This window comes from Rhinopithecus bieti, unplaced genomic scaffold (assembly GCF_001698545.2).
Source record: "Rhinopithecus bieti isolate Rb0 unplaced genomic scaffold, ASM169854v2 scaffold_4553, whole genome shotgun sequence".
In the NCBI taxonomy this organism is placed as follows: Eukaryota; Metazoa; Chordata; class Mammalia; order Primates; family Cercopithecidae; genus Rhinopithecus; species Rhinopithecus bieti.
This window is the reverse complement of record NW_016804694.1, coordinates 4882287-4905257: the sequence shown is the minus strand read 5'-3', so window position 1 is coordinate 4905257 and position 22971 is coordinate 4882287. Positions and strand designations below refer to the sequence as shown.

The 22971-nt window shown below is 41.7% G+C and overlaps 1 pseudogene; it reads right to left on the bottom strand.

Annotated features, from left to right (window-relative positions):
• Positions 1-15112: 15112 nt before the first annotated feature.
• Positions 15113-22652, bottom strand: LOC108528370 (tubulin beta-7 chain-like; annotated as a pseudogene).
• Positions 22653-22971: the final 319 nt, after the last annotated feature.

Here is a 22971-nt window from a genome sequence, read left to right as displayed (position 1 = left end):
GAGAGAAGGCCCTTGGCAGCAGAATGTGAGATGTGCGGTGCCAGTGCTGGAGCTGGTATGACAGCTGTGGCTGGAGTAAAGGTGGGCTGGGAGGACTAAGGCAGGCCACCAGAGGTGTGACCTAGAGCACAGAAAGATGTGTCATCAGACTTGGACTGCAGTCTGTAACTTCAGGGAAATGCTCTCAAAACTCTCAGCATGCTTAATTTATAACAGCTCATCTGACTTCCCAGATCTGATGAAGGTCTGATAAGAATGAATATGAAAGTGTTTCATAAACTGTAAAACACTAATGAATACCAACCAGTATTTCCCATTGTATATAATCCACCCAAACTGCAAGAGCCTATTTCTTCAAGTCTCAGCCCCTGTGCTCCACTCCTTCTCCACTCCCCGCCTCATTCCTGTCAGATCTTGTTACATCTCAAGCAGGTGTCCTACCCAGACTACCTGCAGATGCAGGTTAAGGGGCAATTAAGTCCCTCGGAAGATGCTGCCCGGTGGAGGGACTTGGAAGGGAGAGAATGGTCTCCCCAGATACAGAAGGAACTCGCTCTCCTCAGAAGCATATTTTCCTATAAAACCTAATTGCATCTTTCCTACTTCTCTTGCAAATGAAGTTTAAATATTTAACAAGCACCCTTTGGGTGGTTGCAGTTTCCCCACAGATGAGATCTCAGAGGAAGGCACCTACATGGAGCCCACACAGTTAGCAGATCCTGTTCCTCTCCCTCACGTGCCCTCGCTGACCGAGCACCCAGGGTGGGTGGCCTGGGCCATGGCTACTGTTTGATGCTCTTGCCATACACAGCCTGAATGGGGCTTCTGCCACAGTTGGGCCAGATCCTGGTGGGTACTGTCAAACCATGAATGCAGACGGGCCAACCCCATGGTTGATGGGTTCAGGAGCCAGACCTGATGTGTAGCTACCTACCACCAGAAATGGATGGTTGCCCCCGGGAGTGGAGCCTAACACCCTTAACGGGCCAAGTGGCTACTTCTGTCGTCTTACTTTCTGTGATATGCTATGTCTGATCACAGGCCCCCTAACTATTTTTCAGAAGAAATGTTATAGGAATAAAACATTAAAAATCTATGTGTAACTATATTTTAAGTATACTTAATTATTATATAAACTATTATAACTATAATACCTATATTTTATAAGTTAGCTGTATTACAACTATGGTAAGTATTAGTCAAAGTTTCAACTGACAGATAGCTCCCACATACTAGGAGAATTGGAGGTTTATTTATAAGGGAACCCTTTACACAAAGCAAGGATGAGGTGTGCTGAACTGATTAGCAACAGTGAAACTGTGATCACCCTTAGGCCTGATGGAATGAGGAAACGGAACCCTGAAAGAGTTGTAACCTACAGGCCGCCTGGAGAAATACCCTATGAATGCACTTAGAGAATGCTACCATGCTAGGCATTGGGGATTGAGAGATGAAGGAAGATTCCTTGTGTTTAAGAAATTCTGCTTAGAAAGTGAAGCAGTTACCAAAGGCCATACAATAGGACAGGTGTTCTACATCTTACAGTTTACAGATACCTGTAGTAGGAAAGAATAGTGAGCTCCCACTCTTGGAAAGCTGGTCAGAAAGAGATTACTAGAAGACTTCACAGATGATAGCTGAAATGAATTTACGAGGTGTTGTTTAGATAAGCTTTAGGTAGAAGGAACAGCATCTGTGTACACTCAGTGGTATTTGGATTCCTGCCACGTTTTGGGAAGGACTGGAGTTTTGACACAGCTGCCAGTGGGGGTAGGAGAATAAAAGGAGATACCCCATTCAGTGACTTTCCAACACCTAACTCTCTGTTCCCACTTTAGTCAGATGCAGAGGATTTGGGGAACTACCGGGAAAGTCATTGTGAGGTTGGACACCCCATGCAGCTGATGGCCTACCCAAAAAGTCTGAGTAAGCTGCTCAAAGCTGTGGTGTAGGTCTATGAGCCCTCCTCCTGCTTTCTTCCTGGAGCCTCTCAAGGAGTATAGGCAGACCTGAAAAGACTGAAGGTTTGTGCAATATGGGACTGAGAAGCCTTGGGGTCTGGAAATGGGGAGGCCACATCATCTCTCTAGTTCTTGCCTGCACTCAGACTTGTTCCTGCAGGCATGCTGAAGGCCCCAGAGGCCCTTCCTCCTAACCCCAATTCTTAGGCTGTCTCTTCCATGCTAGTAGCATTTAAGAATCAATCCAAGATTTAAAAAAAAATCAATACTTAAATATGTACCTTCTCAGTTATCTGCCTATCTACCTCTTAATATTTCTACCACTCTTAAGGAATTTTGAAAGTCTTTTGACCAGATAACACCTGATAAAGTACCTATGATGAAGAGGGGAACACTATTAACCTAGTATCTATTATTCCTGGCAGCACAGATGTTCCCTTAAATCACAAAGATGGAACCTGGGACTGACAAAATTTTGAAAAGGGAAGAGAGAAGATGGAAAAATGTTAGGATGTAAGATACTGAATTAAGGAGGGTTAGCTTGAGGATTCTCTATGGATAGGAGAAGTCATGCAGTGAAGACCAAGATCAGTTTGAATTCATCAAATAGTTACTTAATCCTTCCTTATCTGGCTTGGACTGATACACATATTTCATTGGAAACCTATCTGGGGCATGAGCCCCATGGTGGTAACTCTGTACTCCATTTATCCTTCTTGGGAAATGTAGTTAAATCTGTGTGAAAAGGGATATCATCTTGATAGCCATGTCAGGGCACTTGATAGGAATATGGTTCCCCGCCAAGTCATCATTTCTTTACCTTGGGGGATGGGTAGAAAAGTAGGAGGTGCTCAAGACCTTTGCAGGCAGAATGTAAGGGAGGACTGACTCAGACTTAAGTAGGACAGTCTGAGTGTGAAGGACATTGTGGCCTTTGGGCTGGTTACTGAACCCCACAAGCCTTAATTTCTCCCATCTGAAGTTGAGTGAGTAATATCTAGCCCTCTCATATAGGTTTGGAAGGAAGAAATGAGAAACCAACAGGGTCTACCAAGGGGCTAAACTAACTGGTGTTCATTCCTTCCTATGAGATTAATACTACCTAAAAATGCAGGAAAATATCAAAAGTGATGAAACTCTAAAGGGCAGAAGGGAGGGACCATCGATGTGTGCTTGCCGTGGGAGAATAGAGGAGCACAAATAAGAGCATCTGTTTCATGACAAATGTGCAGCATCCTCACGATTAAAACCAGGGCAATTCAGAAGCCCTGTGCTCATGAGAAACTGCAGAAAAATAGGGCACCAACTAAGGAATTTTCTAGAAAACTTCCTCTTAACTACCAGTACTGCTGCTTTTTACTGTTTCCTTTGCTGTTCAGAAGTTTCATGCAGTTCTACTTGTCTATCTTTTTATGGTCTGTGCTTTTGATGTCTTGGCCTCCCAAAAAATTATTCTACAGACTAATGTCACTGAGCTTTTCCCCTTGTTTTCCTCTAGTATCTTCAAGTTTGTAGGTCTTTAATTCATTTTGGATTTTTTTATGGTTTGAGAAAATGGTTTATTTACATTCTTCTAAATGTGAATCTTGTTTTCCCAAAATCATTTAAAATACTACTCATTTTCCATCGTGTATTCCTGACACCTGACTATAACATCAAAGATCAATTGACTGTAAACTCCCTCAGATTTTCTTTTAGAAGTCCTTATCTCTCCGTTTTTGAAGGATGGCTTTGCCAGGTGTAGTAGTCTTGGTTGACAGTTTTTTTCTTTTCTTTCAGCTCTTAGAATATATTATATCACTCCTGGCCTGGAAGTATTCTGAGAAATTTGCTGATAGCTTTATGAGATCTTCCTTGTATGAGATGATTCACTTTTTTTCTTGCTGACTTCAAAACTTTTGTCTTTCACTTTTGATAACTATAATGTCTATGTAATCTTTGGGGTTATGTTTCAAACTTCACAGGTATGAATGACCATATTCCTTTCCACATTTGGGAAGTTTTCAACCATTTTATTAAAGCTTTTTGCCTCCCTTCTCTTCTCCCCTTTGAACTCCCCTAATGCATACATTGGTTCTCTACATGTTGTCCCATAAATCCTGTATACTTTTTTCTCCTGACTGGATAATTTTATATTACCAGTCTTCAAATTCAGACACTTGCTTCTGCTTGATCAATTTTGTTCAGGCTCCCTCTTGCATTTCATTTTATCCATTGTATCCTCCAGCTCCAGAATTATTTGGTTCTAAAAATGATTTCTACTTATTGAACTTCTCATTTTATTCAAGTATTTTCCTGATTTTATTGAGTTGTCTTTTCTCTTGCAGTTCACTAAGCTTCCTTAAAACAATTATGAATATTTTCAGGCAACTAATAGATCCTCATTTTGGGAAGATTGGTTACTTGAACTTTATTAGTTGCCTTCAGTGTCATATTCATTTGATCATGATTTATGTAGCCTTGTGTTGATGGCCTTGCATTTTAAGGAGCAAACACTTCTTCCTATCTTCTATCCTATCACAAGGACTGCAACCCCTAGGCAATTCCTAGTGCTGTGTTGGGCTCAGAACCAGTGGACTTCGGGAGCATGTGACCTAGTGAGATACCAGTCCAGGCAGCTAAGAAAGTGTTTCTGTCACCCTGTCTCCCAACCCCAGACAGCATAGCTCATAGCTCCAAAAGAGACTTCTTTCACTTGAGAGGAGAAGGAAGAGTAAAGCGTATTTCATCTTGCAACCTGAATACAGCTCAGCCACAGTAGGATAGGGCACAAGGTAGAGCCATGAGGCCCCCACCATTCTAGGCCCTAGCTCCCAGATGACATTACTAGACATACCCTGGGCCAGAAAACAACCCACTGCCTTAAAGAGAAGGGCCCAATCCTGGCAGGATTAATTATGTGCTGAGTAAAGAGCCCATGGGCCCTGAATAATCAGCCGTAACCAAGTAGTACATGCTATGGGCCTTGGGTGAGACTGAGACATTTCTCTAACCACAATGGAATAAAAGTAGAAATAAAGAAATTTTAAAAAGTGTACAAACACATAGAAATTAAATATACTTCTGGATAACCAGTGAGTAGATAGAGATTAAGAAGAAAACTGAAGTTTCTCGAAACAAATAATGAAATGACATATCAACCTATGAGACAGTGAAAGCAGCACTAAGAAAGTTTATAGCGATAAATGCATACATCAAAAAAAAAACTTCAAATAAACTTAAAGTTGCATCTTAATGAGAAAAGCAAGAGCAAACCAAACCCAAAATTAGAAGAAATAGGGATGAGAGCTGAAATAAATGAAATTGAAACAAAACAATATAAAAGAACAATGAAACAAAGTTGGTGTTGCGGAAAGAAACAAAATTGACAAACCTTTAGTCAGGCTAGGTTAAAAAGATGACCCAAATAAAATCAGGTGAAAATAAAGACATCACAACTGAGAGTGCAGAATTTCAAAGGATCATTAGAGGCTACTATAAGCATCTATAGTAAACTTGGAAGAAATGGATAAATTTCTAAACATATAACCTACAAAGATTGAATCATCCAGAAATCCAAAACCTGAACAGACCAATAACCAATGAGATTAAAGTTGTCATAAAGTCTTCCAACAAAGGAAAGCTTGAAACCTGATGGCTTCACTGCTGAATTTTACCAAACATTTAAAAGAACTAATCAAATCCTATTCAAACTATCCCAAAAATAGAGGGAGTGTCTTCAGACTCATTCTGTGAGGCCAGGATTACCCTGACACCAAAACTAAAGACGCATCAAAAAAAAAAAAAAAAAGGGTCAATATCCCTGATAAACATTGATGCAAAAATCCTTAAAATACTACCAGACCAAATTCGACTCATCAAAAAGATCATTCCTTGTGACCAAGTGGGATTTATTCCAGAGTTGCAAGGATGGCTCAACAAATACCAATAAATGTGATACATCATGTCAACAGAATGGAGGACAAAAATCATAATCATTTCAATTAATGCTGGAAGAGTATTTGATTAAAATTCAACATGTCTTCCTAATAAATTCTTGAAACTGGGTATAAAAGGAATATACATCAACATAATAAATAAAACCTATATATGTGAGACCCACACAGCTAGTATCATACTGAATGGGGAAAAACTTAAGTGTTTCTTCTAAGATCTGAAACATGATGAAGATGCCCATTTTCATCATAGTTGTTCAACATAGTACTAGAAGTCCTAGCTGGAACAATTGGACAAGAGAATGAAATGAAGGGCATGCAAACTGAAAGGGAAGAAGTCAGATTATTCTTGTTTGAAGATACATTTGGAAAAACCTAAAGACTCCATCAAACTATTAGCATTGATAGATAAATTCAGTAAAGTTGCAAGATACAAAATCAAAAATTAGTACCATTTCTATGACAGTAGCAAGTAATCTGAAAAAAATCAAAGTAATCCGAATTAATTTAACCAAGGGAATGAAAGATCTATAACTACAAAACATTGATGCAAGAAACGTAAGAGGACACAAATATATTTCATATTCGTGGATTAGAAGAATTAATATTGTTAAAATGTTCATAATACACAAATCAATCTACAGATTCAATGCAATTCCTGTCAAAATACCAATAATGTTCTTCACAGAAATATAAAATACAATCTTAAAACTTATATGGAACCAGAAGAGACCCAGAATAGCCAAAGACACCCTGAGCAAAAAGAACAAACTTGGAGGAAAGAATCACATTATCTGACTTCAAATTATACTACAGAGCCATAGTAACCAAAACGGCATGGTAGTGGCATAAAAAGAAACACATAGACTAATGGAACAGAATAGAGAATCCAGAAACAAATCCATATATCTACAGTGAACTCAATTTGACAAAGGTACCAAGAACACACATTGGGGAAAAGACAGTCTCTTCAGTAAACAGTGCTGGGAAAACTGAATATCCATACACAGAAGAATGAAACTAGATTTGTATCTCTTGCCATATACAAAAACCAAATCAAAATATATTAAAGACTCTAAGACCTCAAACCAAAACTAACAAAAAAACATTTGGGGGAAACTCTAGGATATTGGATGGGGCAAAGATTTCTTGAGCAATACCCCACAAGCACAGGCAACCAAAGCAAAAATGGACAAATGGGACCACATCAAGTTCAAACTCGAGCATGGCAAGGGAAACAGGAGACAACCCACAGAATGGGAGAAAACATTTATAAACTATCCATCCAACAAGGGATTAACAGCCGGAATATATAAGGAGCTCAAACAACTCTAAAAGGGAAAAACCCTAATAATCCACTTTTAAAATGGGCAAAAGATCTGAACAGACATTTCTCAAGACATACAAATGGCAAATGGGTATATGAAAAGGTGCTCAATGTCATTGATCATCAGAAATGCAAATCAAAACTACAATGAGATAATCTCATTGTAGCTTTGTGTAGTTAAAGTGGCTTTTATTTAAAAGACAGGCATTAACAAATGCTGGCAAGGATGTGGAGAGAAAGGAACCCTCGGGCACTGTTGATGGAAATTTAGATTAGTACAACCACTATGGAAAATAGTTGGGAGGTTTCCCAGACTAAAACTACAGCTACCATACGATCCAGCAATACCATTGCTAGATGTATATATCCAAAAGAAAGGAAATCAGTATATTGAAGAGAGATGTGCACTACCATGTTTATTGCAGCACTGTTCATAATAGCCAAGGTTAGGAACCAGCCTAAGTGTCCATCAACAAACAAGTGGATAAATAAAATGTACATATACACAATGGAGTACTAGTCAGCCATCAAAATGAGATCCTGTCATTTGCAGCAACATGGTTGGAATTAGGGGTCATTGTGTTAATGTTCTCATTTGTTTATGGGAGCTAAATATTAAAACAATTGAATCATCCATAGAGACAGTAGAATGATGGTTACCAGAGGTTGAAGTATAGGATGGGGAAGTGAGGATGATTCATGGATTTAAAAAAATAGAATAAGGTCTAGTATTTGATAGAACAGCAGGGTGATTATGGTCAATTTGTGTACACTCAAATAAGTATAACTTGATTGTAACATAGGTTAAATGCTTGAGGTGATGGGAAGTGGTGTGAACATGAACATGATGTTGCCTGCTGTGCCACAATAGTCCTTTTATCTCGTACCCGTGAGTCTCATGTCTTCTGCCAACATCTATAGAACTATGGCAGGCTAACTTACTAAGTAGAGTAAAATCTCAAACTTTTCGTTTCTTGACAACTATCATCTCAAAATGTATAAGATAAAGAATGTAATAATACTCTACAACTATTTGTGATAAAAATTCTTATATAAGACAACATTAAAAGCATTCTTTTCAAATCAAGAGAATAATTTTACTGTAATTCAATGTTGTATTGAAGATCCTAGTCAGTATAATAAAACAAAAATACAGGCATAAGGATTGGAAAGGAGAAATTAACTCATAAGAAACTCAATCTACAGACAAGTTATAAGGAAAAATACACATTAAGATGGCTATAAGAATGGCATTCAAATAGTATATTCAAATTTGGTTGTATATCCATATGCTAGAAGCAAATAATTTAAAAGCGTAATCAAGATTCTGTTTAGAACACAAGTACAGAATATCAGGGATGTAAGAATAAATCCAACAAAAAACGTAAGACCTCTATAGAGAAAAAAAAGCCTTAACGCTGAAATATCAAAAATGGAGAATTACAGCATGTTTATTAAAGGCTGAATGTTTAAATTTTTATAGAACTCAATACTGTCACAAACTTCATATAGAATAGTAAGTATTCCAAGTATATCATCCAATAAAAGAATAGGAAGGGTACATTTGTGTATCAAAAAAATAATCATCATGCTCTATTACACTGGTTGATCTTGACAGGGGTAGAAAATTTGACCAATGCAATAGAATAGGGAGTCCCAGAAACAGACTCTGAAAGTGAGATGTCATGGGTGAGGGAATTTTTCATATAGCTGGATTATTTTAACCTTACGAGAAACAATTTAATGCCTACCTCACACGACACCCAATAATGTCACATGAATTAATAATTCACCTGTTTTGTACTGAGGGTTTAAGAAGCTTTATTTTTTAGCCTGGGAGTTAAGAAAAACCTAAGACACACAAATATTGACTATGAAAGAAAATTAATAAACTTCATTAAAATTCACTTTATGAACTATCAAAAGCTAAGAGAAATTATGAATTGATATTTTTGCAATACATACGAAAAAAAATTTTCAGAATATGCAAAGAAGTCCTACAAATAAGCAGCAAATGGACAAAAGACATAAATGGGCATTTTACTGAAGGTGAAAAAAACCAATAAAATAAGAGATTTTTATTGGTGATAAAATGCCATCTCATTGTGATCTTGACTTGCATTTTGACATCCATTCAACTGGCAAAAACTTAAGTCTGACAATGCCAAGAGTTGGGAAAGCTGTGATTCTGTAAGATTTCTTATCTTACGAACAATAACTTGAGAAGATAACATTAATACCATAACTGATGAAATACTTCATATATACACACACACATACATATATACAGGAGAAGAACTGTTAGATTATAAAGTGTTTTAATATTCAGCTTGAGGAGATGCCACCAAATTCTTTTCCAAATATATCTGATCTACTCTCTTCTCATCAAATATACAACCTAGCCCCTTTTGCTTAGGTGGAGCCATAGGTCTAGTTGTGACCAATGAGTTGGGAGTAGAAGTGACACGTTTCTTCCATGCCAGGGCACTGAAATGTTGATTCCAGATTCTTCAGAACTTTTTCCCTCTGGCAGCTACTGTCAACCTTTCAGACAGTGACTGTTCTGTCAGCCTAGGTCCTTGATTCCATATAATACATTCTTTCCTGTTGAATACAAAGGACATACAGCAGAAGTGAGAAATAAGTCTTTGTAGATTTAAGCTGCTGAGATTTTGAGGGTTGCTTTTTACTACAGAATACCATGACCTATTCTGACTGATACATACACAATAGAAGACATGGACAAGGCTGTTTTATAGCACCAGTGTTCACAATGGCTTTGGAAAAAACCCAAATACCTGTCCCCTAAAGGAGGATGACTAAACTGTGGTATATTTACTCAGTAGGTTATTCAGTCATGAGAGTAAAATAACTACACTGACATATAACAACACATATGAGCTTTAGCAATATAAATAAAGTGAAAGTAAATCCAAAAGTTATAAATGTCACATATATTTTCATATATATAACAAGACGCACTCTTTAGAAAACTAAAATTCAAATACTCTCTGAGAATACATATAGGCATCATAAAATTGTATAAAAAGGAAAGCAGAAAAATGATAACCGCAAGTTTCAGAATGGTAGTTACCTGAGGTAGGAAGAGTCAAGGGCATAGGATGAAAACTGCATTGTTATATGTAAGCTGTTATCAAGATCTCGATTTTTGAGGAGTAGCAGAAGTATTTTATAAGTATGATATAATTAAAAATAGCTAAATGGCAGTTTATTCATGATTGAATGCTTTATGAACTAGAATCATAGCTAATTCATATTCTAAATCTATGTACCTGAGATTGTTACACATAATGACAGAACTGGTCCTATTGTCGCTATCTTTGCAGAAAGAGGAGCATATATGTGGATGGGTTCTCAGTCACCCAGGGTTCAGTTAGAATACAAATGTGCGCCTTTTACCAGCATTAAGTTTTGAGAGTAGGGTGACTTGTGACCAAAAGGATCTCTTTTTGATAGGATCCAAATCTGCCTGAACATTCATGTATCATATTTCTTCTATAAGGTTCTTAGTTATATAAATTCTTAGTTAAAGGCTGAGCAGGAGGTAATTTCTGCATGAAACAGGAAAATTAATGATGTATGTAGTAATTACTTGATGACCATCTTACTCCTTTGTTCCTATTCTGTCAGGCATTGCTCCAAAGACTGGGGATGGGAATGGTACACAAGTACTCTCAAGGCCGGGAAATCTGTTTGTTGGGATATGCAGGCAAACAAAATGGATGTTATGGGAAGTAAAGGAAGGTCCCTAATCCAGACTGCTACTGGGAGGAGAGGTGACCCCACCACCACCACAGCTGAGGCCTAAGGTACAAATATGATCTATCCAGGTAAAAAGTTGGCATGATGGGGGATTAAGGGTGCAAGATAAAAAGAAGGGGTATCTCAGGTAGAAAGCAGTATGCAGCTTGAGGTTGCAGCAACAACCTCGAGGAGGTTTTGGTCAACTCTAAAGTTTAGTCTGACTGGACAGAAAAGAACAAAGGGGAGAATGACAAGAGGAAATGTGAGAATAAACAGATTATGCAGGGCCTGGCATGAGTTGGATTTTAACCTGAGGGCAGTTAGTCACAGTGTGTGTGAATCAGAGGCGTGATGTCAGATTTGCATTTCAGAAAAGTGACTCTGTGCTGCTGTGTGAAGGAGATACTTAGAGGGTGGATGAGGGTTCCCACAGGAAACAAATACTTATGGGGTTCGATTGAAGAAAGTTTTAGGGAAGAGCTACTTCTCTAAATGTAGGCAGATCAAGCCAACCACAAAGGGGACAGTAGCACCCAGGAAGTGGCAAGAGCAGAGCCTTTACCACACCAAGACCAGAAGGTCAAGGTAGCACAGCTGTGTACCAGGGCTTGGTGGGACCTGGAGCCAGGAAAGTGGCCACCTTAAGCTGTGGCTCTTGAGGAATGACACTGCCAAAACCATTCCCAGAAGGAAGAGGGAGGGATACCCCAACTGCCATGTCCTTCTAACATCTGATTTCCTGCCCTTGCCTCCCACTGGCCTAACCCAACCAGAAGACTGATGGCACAGTAGCCCGGGTGATGCAATCTGTAAAGTTCAGCCTCCTGGACACAGAAGGATATAGAGGAGAAAACGTGCACAGGAGATTTGATATGGACTGCATGTTTGCATCCTCCACTCCCCAATTTATGTTGAAGCCCTAATCCCCAATGTGATGGTATTTAGAGGTAATTGGATTTAGATGAGGTCATGAGGGTGGAACCCGTGATGAGATTATTATCCTTAGAACAAAAGAGCCTAGTCTCTTCCACCCATATGAGGAAAAAGCAACTTTGTAAGTTAGGAATAGGGCCCTCACCAGGAAGAAAATCTGCTAGCACCTTGACTTTGGACTTCCCAGCCTCCAGAACTGAGACATAAATGTCCATCGTTTAAGCTACCCAGCCTATAGTATTTTGTTATGCCAGCTCAAGTTGACTAAGACAAATCACTAGTGGTAATTTCAGCATTATGGTGGGCTGAACAGGGAGATGGCATAGCAGAGAACTGGGAAATTTGAATGAGATTTAGTAAGTCCATCCAACTAGAGGACTTGTTTCCAAGGGGTGATGAGCACAGAAGAACTACAGACATGGTCCACAGAAGGGACCTCTTTTCCCCCTCCATATGGGAATAGGAGAGCTCAGGAATATCTACCACCCTTTAGCACCCTCACTCCTCCTTAGGAGAGTAATGCTTAATGCAGTAGGTTGGAATCTGACATTCACAGGTCATGATTCTCTGGTGGATAGGTACACATGTCAGTGATCTTAGGCAGAATGGCTTTCCCTCACTCTCTTCTTTACAAGCAGCATCCACATCCTATCATGGCCTTGACCATGGGTAGAACTAATCAGCTGAGCCAGGGTCCCTCATATGCTCTGGCTGTATATCTCACCCAGTGATCCTGGGCATGTGCTTCTGCTCTGTAGGCCAGATCTCCCCTCTGAGGGTGTAATGTTAGACTTGCAGGGTTGTAGGAGGGGAGGGAGGATGTTTGGCAATTTGATCATGGTTTAGACCCAAGTCACATTTTTCGGGTCAGCACCCCCAACAATAAAGTTTATAGCTTGATCTCGACTGAGATGTCCCTGGTGTTTACCTTTCAATTAGTTGTGAGATAACACAGAAAATACAATGAATATCTCCAAAGACCCCACCTGTGGGTTGTCTACAGGTTATGTGACACCAGAGTCATATCGGCTTCTGACCGAACCTCCCAGAGGTTGAACATTTGTCCAACCAGCATATGTTCACTAATATCCTGCAAAACAGGTAAGATTTCTAAATGGTAGCTGGGAAGGTTTCTTTTTATCTGAAAAGGAGAGCTACATTACTGGGCGCTGCCATTCTTTTCACAAAGTGGATCAAAAGGAAATGGTTGTGCTTCAAATCAGAGGTGTGTGTTTACCACATTATATATGACTAGAATCATAAAAGCAGCTGAGTGTTAAATGTATATTTGTGTGTGTAATCACTTGGATATGCGAAGTTTACCTTATACATGTTTTCTTTACTGCAATAGAGGCCTCTATAGGGTATGGAACAGCATGGCCCCAGAGGAAGGTCAACAAATAATGTAGACCAGAAAGGAGAAAAGAGTCCAGTAAGGGATGCAGCAATTGATGATACAAAGTTCATGCCATGCATCTGTAGCTTGTAATGTTTGTAAATTTAGCTTAATATAATAGCCTACCAATCACTTTAAATTTATCCATGCCTACTTGTCCCAAAAATGATTGAGTATCCATATCATAAATTATTTGCAATATATAACAACCATTCTCTTTATAAAGCCTAAAGATCAAGAACCCCTTTGAGTATTATTGACAATTAAAGATGTTTAGTTCAGGTATCTCAGCACCAGAACTTTCTCTGTAATGAAAGATGTGTATTTCTATCCAAGAGCATCACATTTAAATATTCAGAAGTAGCTGATTTATAAACACTGGGGATTAGTTACAAGAAGCTAGCAATCCCAGTGTTTTTGTTTTAGCATCTTTTTGTGAAGGAACTCAGACTAAGATCTGAGTGCACGTAGTTTATTTTGGATGTGATCCCAGGAAACTAGTTGGGGAGTGAGACGAAGCAGTCAACAAAGGCTACCTTACTCACCACTGTAGCTCCTGGAGCTTAATCCTGTTGAAGGATTCGGGGAGCCATAGTAGGAAACAATCCTCAGAGTTATCCCACACACGAGGCAAGGGAGCCAACACCAACTCCCATCAGTCAATATTTGAGGACTCCTAGTCTATGTGTGAATCCACTGTTGGAGGATAGAGGAAGTCCTCGGCCTAAGAAGCAGGTGCTGGTGAACGGGAGTCAGGCCAGCATGCCCTGAAATGGAAGGGGCTGACAGAGCCTGGGCAGGGTACCAGCAGTGTCTGCTATACGCAACCACAGACCTTTGGCCCTCTCTACCATTATTTAGAGGGCCTGGATGGAATGAGTGCCCTGGATGACACAGAAGGGCACTGGGTGATTATATTGGACCAGAGCAGCAGGAGGACATAACCCACTGAGTATCCTGATATGAGTCAAGGACACTGCACTAGAGACTTTACAGCAAGACATTACTGAGCACCTTACTTAAACATTCCAATGTAAGAACCCAGGGTTATCAAGAAACAGAAAGCTAGAGCCCTAAATACTCTGGTCTGACCTTGGTCTCCCATGGTCATGTCTAAACAGTTCAGACCTGAGTGTCTCTCTTACAGGGGATTTCATGTGTTTGGAAGGATTCTTTCTCCTAAGCCTGTTGGCTTAAAAGTGCCCTGATTTCTCAAGCAAATCTCAATCTATAGTACTTGGAAGGAAGGGCCTCTTGGCTCCTTATGCACTTCACCCTCCCATTTCCCAATGCTGTATCCTAATCTAGAGAATCTGTTCCTTATGGTGCAAGTTAAGTGAAACCAGACTTAAATGAATGCCCAAAGATTGACATCCAAACAATGCTTCTCAAATTGTGGTTCTGAGATCCCCTGCGCCAAGAGCTGGAGGAACTTGTTTAAAAGGTGGATTTGGGGAGTCCATTCCACACCCATTGAATCTGAATCTGAGTCTCTGAGAGGATAGCTGCACCTATTTTTTTTTTAAAGAAATCCCATTTATTTTTGGCTATTGGGGCAATGTCATCTTTTCAATATAAAAAAGGCAAGTTTAACACATAGAAATCTCAAATGTAGGGTAGAACAAAACCAAGTGTAGGGGCGGGGGAAGTAGCAGCAGAAGGAAGATATGAGATGTTGCAGAAAAGATGGAGGAGGGTTCCCCTCTCCTCTGGAGATTGACTCAAACGCTGATGTGGCAGTATACACCACTACATAGTCAGGGATGTTAATTCCTTTTCAGGGGTAAGAAAAGGTGGGGATTAGGGCATTCCTGGAGGCTTAGGGACCAAGGATGGTCTCTTGTCCCCACTTGATCCCCTTCCTCTAATCTGAGATGTGCTTGAAGAGCTCCTGGAAGGCCACATAGTTCCCAATAGAAACAGCCGAAGTTTTCAGGCCACGAGATGGAATGTCACGTACTGTGTTCTTTACATTGTTGGAGATTCATTCCACAATGTAGCTGCTGTTCATTTTTGCAGATTAAGCATTTTCTCATTGACCTCCTTCATGGACATCTGACCACTGAAGACAGCAGCCATGGGAAGGTATCATCCATGGTGGCGTTCACAGGCATTCATCATGTTCTTGCCATTGAAGATCTGCTGGCTGAATTCAGACATTGAGAGAGCTCGATACTACTGGCTTCCATGGCTGGTGAGAGGGGAAGAGCCAGGCATAAAGAAATGGAGATGTAGGAAAGGGACCATGTTGACTGCCAACTTGCAGAGGTCAGCATTGAGCTGGCCAGGGAAGCAGAAGGAGATGGTGACACTGTTTATGGTGGCTGAGACGAGGGGGATCATATCCCTGTAGGTTGGTGTGGTCTGCTTCAGAGTGTGGGAGCAGATGTTATAGAGGTCTTCATTATCAATACAGATGGTCTCATGAGAGTTTTCTCTCAACTGGACAGAGTGTGATATTGTAGGGTTCAACCACGGTGTCCTTTTGGGTGAAGGCACAACACTGAAGATGTTCACAATGCAACCAGGGTACGCTTCTCAGATCTTGCTGATGAGAGTGTCCATTCCAGAGCCTGTCCCCCGACTCAGCGAGTGGGTCACCAAGAAGACCTGCAGGCAGTCACAGTTCTCTGCCTCCTTCCATACTGAAATAGAGAAAGAAAAGAAAATTATTATGATTACCTAAAATTGCTGTTTAAGCTGAAATAGGCTTCTGGTAACCACACTGCCCCGCTCCCGCAACCCCCCAAAGTTGAAGTTAAGAAAGAATATTAACTGCTTCACTGTGAAACATTAACCATGTCTCTGTTCTGCATATTTTGTAAGTTCTCTAAGTTCCTGTTTTTCTTGCTGCGTAGCACAAGGTAATAAGACAGATAAGTGCGAGCTGCAAACATGTTTTCTAAGATGTAAGACCTGTCACATGATTAACTGCTTTTGTTTGGGCTTCTGTAAGCCCACTTCCTGCTTCACCTTTTTCCCGCCTCAAGATGCTTAAAAGGGCCTGTCCCTCTCTGTTCAGGGCTCAGACTTTCTGGATGCAAGTCCACTGAGCCAGTGTACACCTTAATCCTCCTGTAACCTATTGGTCTCTCCAGTTCTGATTTCCCAGTACATTTTCTGAGGGCTCATCCGGGATTGGAGATGGCAGATTTTGTCTCCTTTGCCTGTGGGATTGGAGCCCGGGCTGGGGCAGACCCAAGACCCTAGGCAACAATGGGAAAACTTCAGCCCAGAGAGATCAGCTCTCCTATGTCCCGGTGCCCTTCCCTGCAGCAGAACCAGAAAAGGGGCTGCAGGATGATTCCAGGAGCAGTGTGCATTCTTCAGAACCACAGTAAGGTTTGGGGCCCCAAGACAGGACCCCTCCCATAAACGCAGAAGGGGAGACTGATTGCCTCCCAGGGTTTAACTACTAGTTTGACCCAGAGGGTCTGAGGGTGGAGAGGATGGCTCACCAATTCGGATGAAGCTTACACCCCCACTGACACAGGACATGAGAGGCTTGCTAAGTTGGCTTAGGAAAGGAAACAAAAACTGAAGGTGGTGAGAGTGGCTCGCCACCCCAATTAAGGAACAGGTACTGGGAGTGAGGAGGTGTGTGAAAGTGTGTGAAAGAGACAGTTCCAGGAGGGACCATTGCGGGGCGTGATGTGGGGAGGTACAGATCTTAGTGTTGACTGTGTGCTCCGAAGCAAGTGTGTGACTGAGCAGGTCTAGGCGGATCTGCATATGGCTGATAGGAGCTGCCTTATGACTGCAGCAGTTGTAACAGGAATAAGGTACTCTCCTAGCTAAGTGGTGCCTGAAACTCCCATAATAGGAACCGGTCTGGTCAGTCCGACACAAAAGGCTGAGTGATTACGCATCATAAAGGGAGGAATGGGAGGAAATTGTCGAAACTTACTCCATTGGAGTGCATGTTAAAGAATTTTAAGAAAGGTTTTGGAGGAGATTATGGAGTTAAAGTGACCCCCCTGTGGTTGAGAACTCTCTGTGAATTAATGGCCTTCTTTTAATGCAGGTGGCCAGCTGAAGGAACAATAGATAGGGAAGCAGTTGGCCATGTATTTTGGGTGGTAAGCGGAGTCGGATAGCCTTGGCATCCAGATCAATTTATATACATTAACTCCTGATTAAATGTGGTCCAGACTCGCCCCAAATGGCTATAGCCTTGTTTAGCAAACTATTGTAAAGCCTTAGTGGCCCAGGATGAGCTTAAGGTGATAGAAAAGCCAATTATGCCAGGGACCTCAGATGAAAAGAAAAAGTAACAGGAGAGCCAGGAAAAGCCAGTCCTACAAGCACCTCCAGAGGAAAGAGATTCCTCCTGTTATGTTCCATTACACCTGCCCTTGTCAGGGCTAGGACAGGGTACAGAGCTAATGGCCCTTGAGGAATCAGGCTCAGAGGAAAGCAAATCTCCAGCATCACCCCACAGGGGAGAGCCTGAATCCCTGCCCGTGAAAGCCAAAGAGGGAAAACAAGGTGATGTAGCAAGCCACCTCCAGTCTGGCCGCACCCGAGTCTTACAAAATGCCCCTCTGTGAGACTTGAGCACAAACTTATAATGAACAAGGCCAGGTTGGGGGAGGGCAGTGGATTTTCATCTACCAGCCCTTCTCTATGACAGACCACCTAAATTGGAAACAACATACTTCCTCCCATATGGAGATGCCACAGGCTCTCATAGACTTGATGAGGTCCATTTTGCTGACTCATAACCCCACCTGGCCAGACTGCCAGCAGCTCCTTCTGACACTGCTTAATACAGTAGAGCACTGGAGAGTGACACAAGCAGCTCTCCGGTGGTTAGAGAACAATGTGCCAGGTGGCACAAATGATGTCCAGCGTTTTGCCCAGGAGCTGTTCCCAGAGACGGATCCTAACTGGGACCCAAACGAGGCAGGGGAGCTCCAACACCTGCAAAGGTACCGAGAAGCACTCTTAAATGGAATAAAAGCAGGTGGGACGAAGGCCATGACAATAGGAAAGATTTCAGAGGCCCTACAAAAGGCTAATGAAACCTGAAGTCGGTTCTACAAGAGGCTCTGTCAGGCACACTGGCTCTATACTCTATTTGATCTGGAGGCTGTTAAAAATCAGGACATGGTGAGTACCTCATTTGTTGGTCAGGCACAAGATGTGACATTAAGCAAAAGCTTCAAAAATGGGAAGGTTTCACAGGCATAAATGCTACTGAGCTTATAGAGGTGGCTACCAAGGTGTACGTCAACTGTGAGCAAGAAGAAAAGGAATCTGAGCAGAGGATTAAGAAAAAGGCCAAGCTCTTGGTGGCAGCCCTGGTTGAAAGAGAGACTGGCATAATGAGGGGACGCAGTCATGGCCGTGAAAGAGGTCGGGCTAGACCAAGATTTGAAGGCCAGATTAGGCTGGAGAGGGATCAATGTGCATTATGCAAAAGGACACTGGAAGGATGAATGTCCACGGAAAGATAAAGGAAATAGCTGTGACCAGGGAATTTGGCTAGAGCCACCAGCTGCCAGCCATTGTGTTCTAAAACCAGACACTCACCTGATCAGCCTAGCAAAGGCTGCAGGCTGTGACAACTGAGGCAGACCAGGCTCCATCTCTTCAGGCCCCAGGAGCCTATGGTCTTAGTAGAGGCAGGGACCAATGAATGGACTTTATGGTAGATACAGGAGCTGAATACTCGGTAGTGACCCGACCTGTAGTGCCACTATCCAAGAATTATACGACTATTATTAGGGCAACTGGAATCTCTGAAAAAAAAGGCCTTTCTGTCTGTCCAGGAGGTGCATTATTGGAGGATGGGAAGTCAGCATAAATTTTCTGTACCTCCCACACTGCTCAGTCCCCTTGCTAGAAACAGACTTACTCCAAAAACTACAGGCACAAATTTCCTTCGGGCCACAAGAAAACACATCCTTAAACTTCAGTCAACCAAAGGCTATGGTGTTAACCCTCACACTCCCAAAGGCCAAGGAGTGGAGACTCTATGCAGAAGTACCACTTAAGCCAAGACTGCCAGAACCTCTTGAAATATATGGGCTAATTACTAAAATACCTGCAGTGTGGGCAAAGGACAACCCACCAGGGCTGGCTGTAAATCGGGTACTAGTCCTAGTAGAGCTAAAACTGGAAGCCTCCCCAGTACGAGTTCGCCAATACCCAATTTTCATAGAAGCCATCTGAGGTGTTCAAAAGCATATAGACCAGCTTTTCAAGCATGGAATCATAGTTAAATGCAGGTCACCTTGGAACATTCCTTTATTGCCCGTTCAGAAGCCGTCTGGTAAATACAAGCCAGTACAGAATTTGCGTGCTATAAACTGGGTTATGGAGACAATCCACCCAGTAGTGCCCAACCCATACACCTTAATGGGACAAACACCAGCTAGTGCAACCTGGCTTATTTGCTTAGACCTAAAAAATACATTCTTTTGTCTCTAGCTGGCACCAATAAGCCAGCCTATCTTTGCATTTCACTGGGATGAAACACAGCACACTTGGACAAGGCTCCCACAGGGGTTCAAGAATTCCCCTCCAATCTTTGAAGAAGTGCTGGCATCACATCTCAGAACTTTTGACACAACTAATGACAAATGCATCCTGCTGCAGTACATAGACAATCTACTTGCAGCCCCTACTTGAGTGGACTGCCTACAGGGCACTAAGAAGCTCCTCTGCCTTTTGTGGAAAGCAGAATATAAAGTATCTAAGAAAAAGGCACAGATCTGTTCAGAAGGAGTCAAATATCTAGGTTTTGAAATAAGTCATGGGAAACGTGAACTTGACAGTGAACAAAAGCGGGGCTGTGTGGGCACTTCTCACCCCAACCACCCGGCGTCAAATAAGTTTTTAAGAGCAGCAGGTTGTTGCCGCATTTGGATTCCAAACTTCTCACTTATGGCAAAACCCCTATATGAAGCCACAAAGAGGGGGAAAAGGGAGTCCCTCCTTTGGGAGGCTGACCAAAAAACCCTTTAAGAAAATTAAAAAGGCCTGGTTTCAGTCCCCAGGGTTAGGGCTGCCAGGTCAAACCAAGGGCTTCTTTCTGTATGTCCATGAATGGAAAGGAATGGCTATAGAGGTCCTAACTCAAATTATGGGATCGTGGCATCGACCTGTGGCATACTTATCTAAACAACTAGACCTGTTGGCACTAGGCTGGCCTCCTTGTTTCAAAGCGTTAGCCGCCACGGCTCTGGCTTCACAAGAGGCTAACCAATTGGCCCTAGGACAAAAATTGATTATTCAAGTGGCACACACAGTTACCACCTTAATGGATCAGAGAACATCATTAGCTATCATCAAACCCAAGAATGACTAGATATCAAGGACTCTTATGTGAAAATCCTCACATCATTATAGAGACTGTAAATACACTAAACCTAGCTACTCTGCTGCCCATAGACCAAAACACCCCCTACCTCAGTATTACTGTGTGGACATAGTAGATGAGGTGTTCTCCAGCTGAAGGGACTTAAAAGACCACCTCCTTGGTGGTCCAGATGCTGAGTACTTCATGGATGGAAACAGATTTGTCTCAGACGGGGTCTGTTGAGCTGGGTATACAGTACTGACATGGGATTCCATGGTAGAGGCACAGCCTCTACACACCAGGACTTCAGCTCAAAATGCAGAACTGATGGCTCTAACAAGGGTCCTGCTGTCAGCCAAAGGAAAAGTGGTCAATATTTTTACTGACTCTATGCCTTTGCCACATTACATGCCCATGGAGCCATATATTTTTTAAAAAGCTAAGAAAAGCATAACAACAAAAAAGGACACAAACATAAAGGATAGATATAGGAGACAGAAAAAATAATGAATGGCCTCCTGAGAGAATGAAGTACCATGGCCCAGCCACCTGGGCAGAGGATGAAACATGGGGGTACCATACCTCCATTTATGTGATAAATTGTATCATATGGTTACAGGCTGTTCTTGAAGTTATAACCAATGAAATGTCAAGGGCCTTGAATTTGCTGGCCGTGCAAGCCACACAGATGAGAAATGCCCTTTATCAAAATAGGTTAGCACTAAACTACCTCCTGGCCTCAGAAGGAGGAGTATGTGGGAAGTTTAACTTAACAAATTGCTGTCTAGAAATTGATGATAATGGACAATCTGTCATGGAAATCACTGCTAGGATGCAGAAATTAGCTCATGTTCCAGTTCAAACCTGGAAAGGTTGGTCTCCAGACTCCCTTTTCAGAGGATAGTTTTCATCTTTCAATGGATTTAAAACCTTAATAGGAGGGTTTATGCTTATCCTTGGCAGATGCTTAGTACTCCCTTGTCTTCAGCCTCTTCTATTCAGGAGTATACAGTGAACTGTAGAAGCGATTGTGGCCAGACATACTACCACCCAAATAATGGCCTTAACTAAATATCAGCCTCTACCCAAGGAAAAATATGTGCCAATCCAGGAAGAAATAAATGATAGTGGTGCCTTCTATTAAAATCCATCTATAAAAGGCACCAAAGAGGGGAATGAAAGAAAAGAAAATTATTAGGATTACCTAAAATTGCTGTTTAAAGTTAGGCTGAAACAGGCTTTTGGTAACCAGCCCCCCCACACTTCCCCGCCCACAACCCCTCACCAACCAAAGTTGAAGTTAAAGAATATTAACTGCCTCTCTCTGAAACATTAACCATATCTCTGCTTTGCTTATTTTGTAAGTTCTGTAAGTTCCTGTTTTTCTTACTGAGCAGCTGCAAGGTCACAAGGCAGACAAGCACAAGCTGCAAAACATGTTTACCTTTTCTAAGATATAAGACCTGTCACGTGATTAACTACTTTTGTTCTTGCTTCTGTAAGTCCACTTCCTGCTTCACATTTTTCTCACCTCAAGACACTTAAAAGGGTCTGTCTGTCTTTGCTCGGGGCTCAGACTTTCTGGATGCAAGTCCTCTTAGCCATTGTACACCTTAATAAATCCTCCTGTAACCCTATCTATCTCTCCAGTTCTGATTTCCCACTACAGCACCTCATCCAGGATGGAATCAACCAGCTAAGCCACTTCTGTGTAGTGGCCTTTGGCCCAGTTGTTGCCAGCCCCAGACTGCCCAGAAACAAAGTTGTCTCATCTAAAGATCTGGCCAAAAGGACCTAAGCAAACAGAGTCCATGGTCCCGGGTTCTAGATCCAGCAGGATGGCACAAGGAACATACTTTACACCTGTGGCTTCATCATAGTGCACGGAGATGTGGTCCATCTGCAGATTGCTGTCCCCATGGTAGGTGCCAGTAGGGTCAATGCCATGTTCATCACTGATCACTTCCCAGAATTTGGCACTGATCTGGTTGCCACAGTGACTGGCCTGGATATGCACGATTTCCCTCATGGCTAAAATTTAATTTTTTTGTTCACCTCAAGGTATCTATGGGGCAAGAAAACGTGATTTTTTTTTCTCTGTTGGTCACAGGCTAGAGGGCTGGAATGTGCCACAGAGGCTGGAGCCAGCAAGGTGTGAACACGGCAGAGGAAGGTTGAGAGGAAGAAAGCAGCTACACTTTTAAGAAGCAACCTAGATGATTTTAATACATGACCTAGACTTGTGGTTCTCAAATTTTGCTACACATTTGAATCACCTGGAGCACTCCTGAAACTCCTAATGTACAGGTCACACCCAAAGCCAATTAAACCTTCTGGCTAATGTCCAG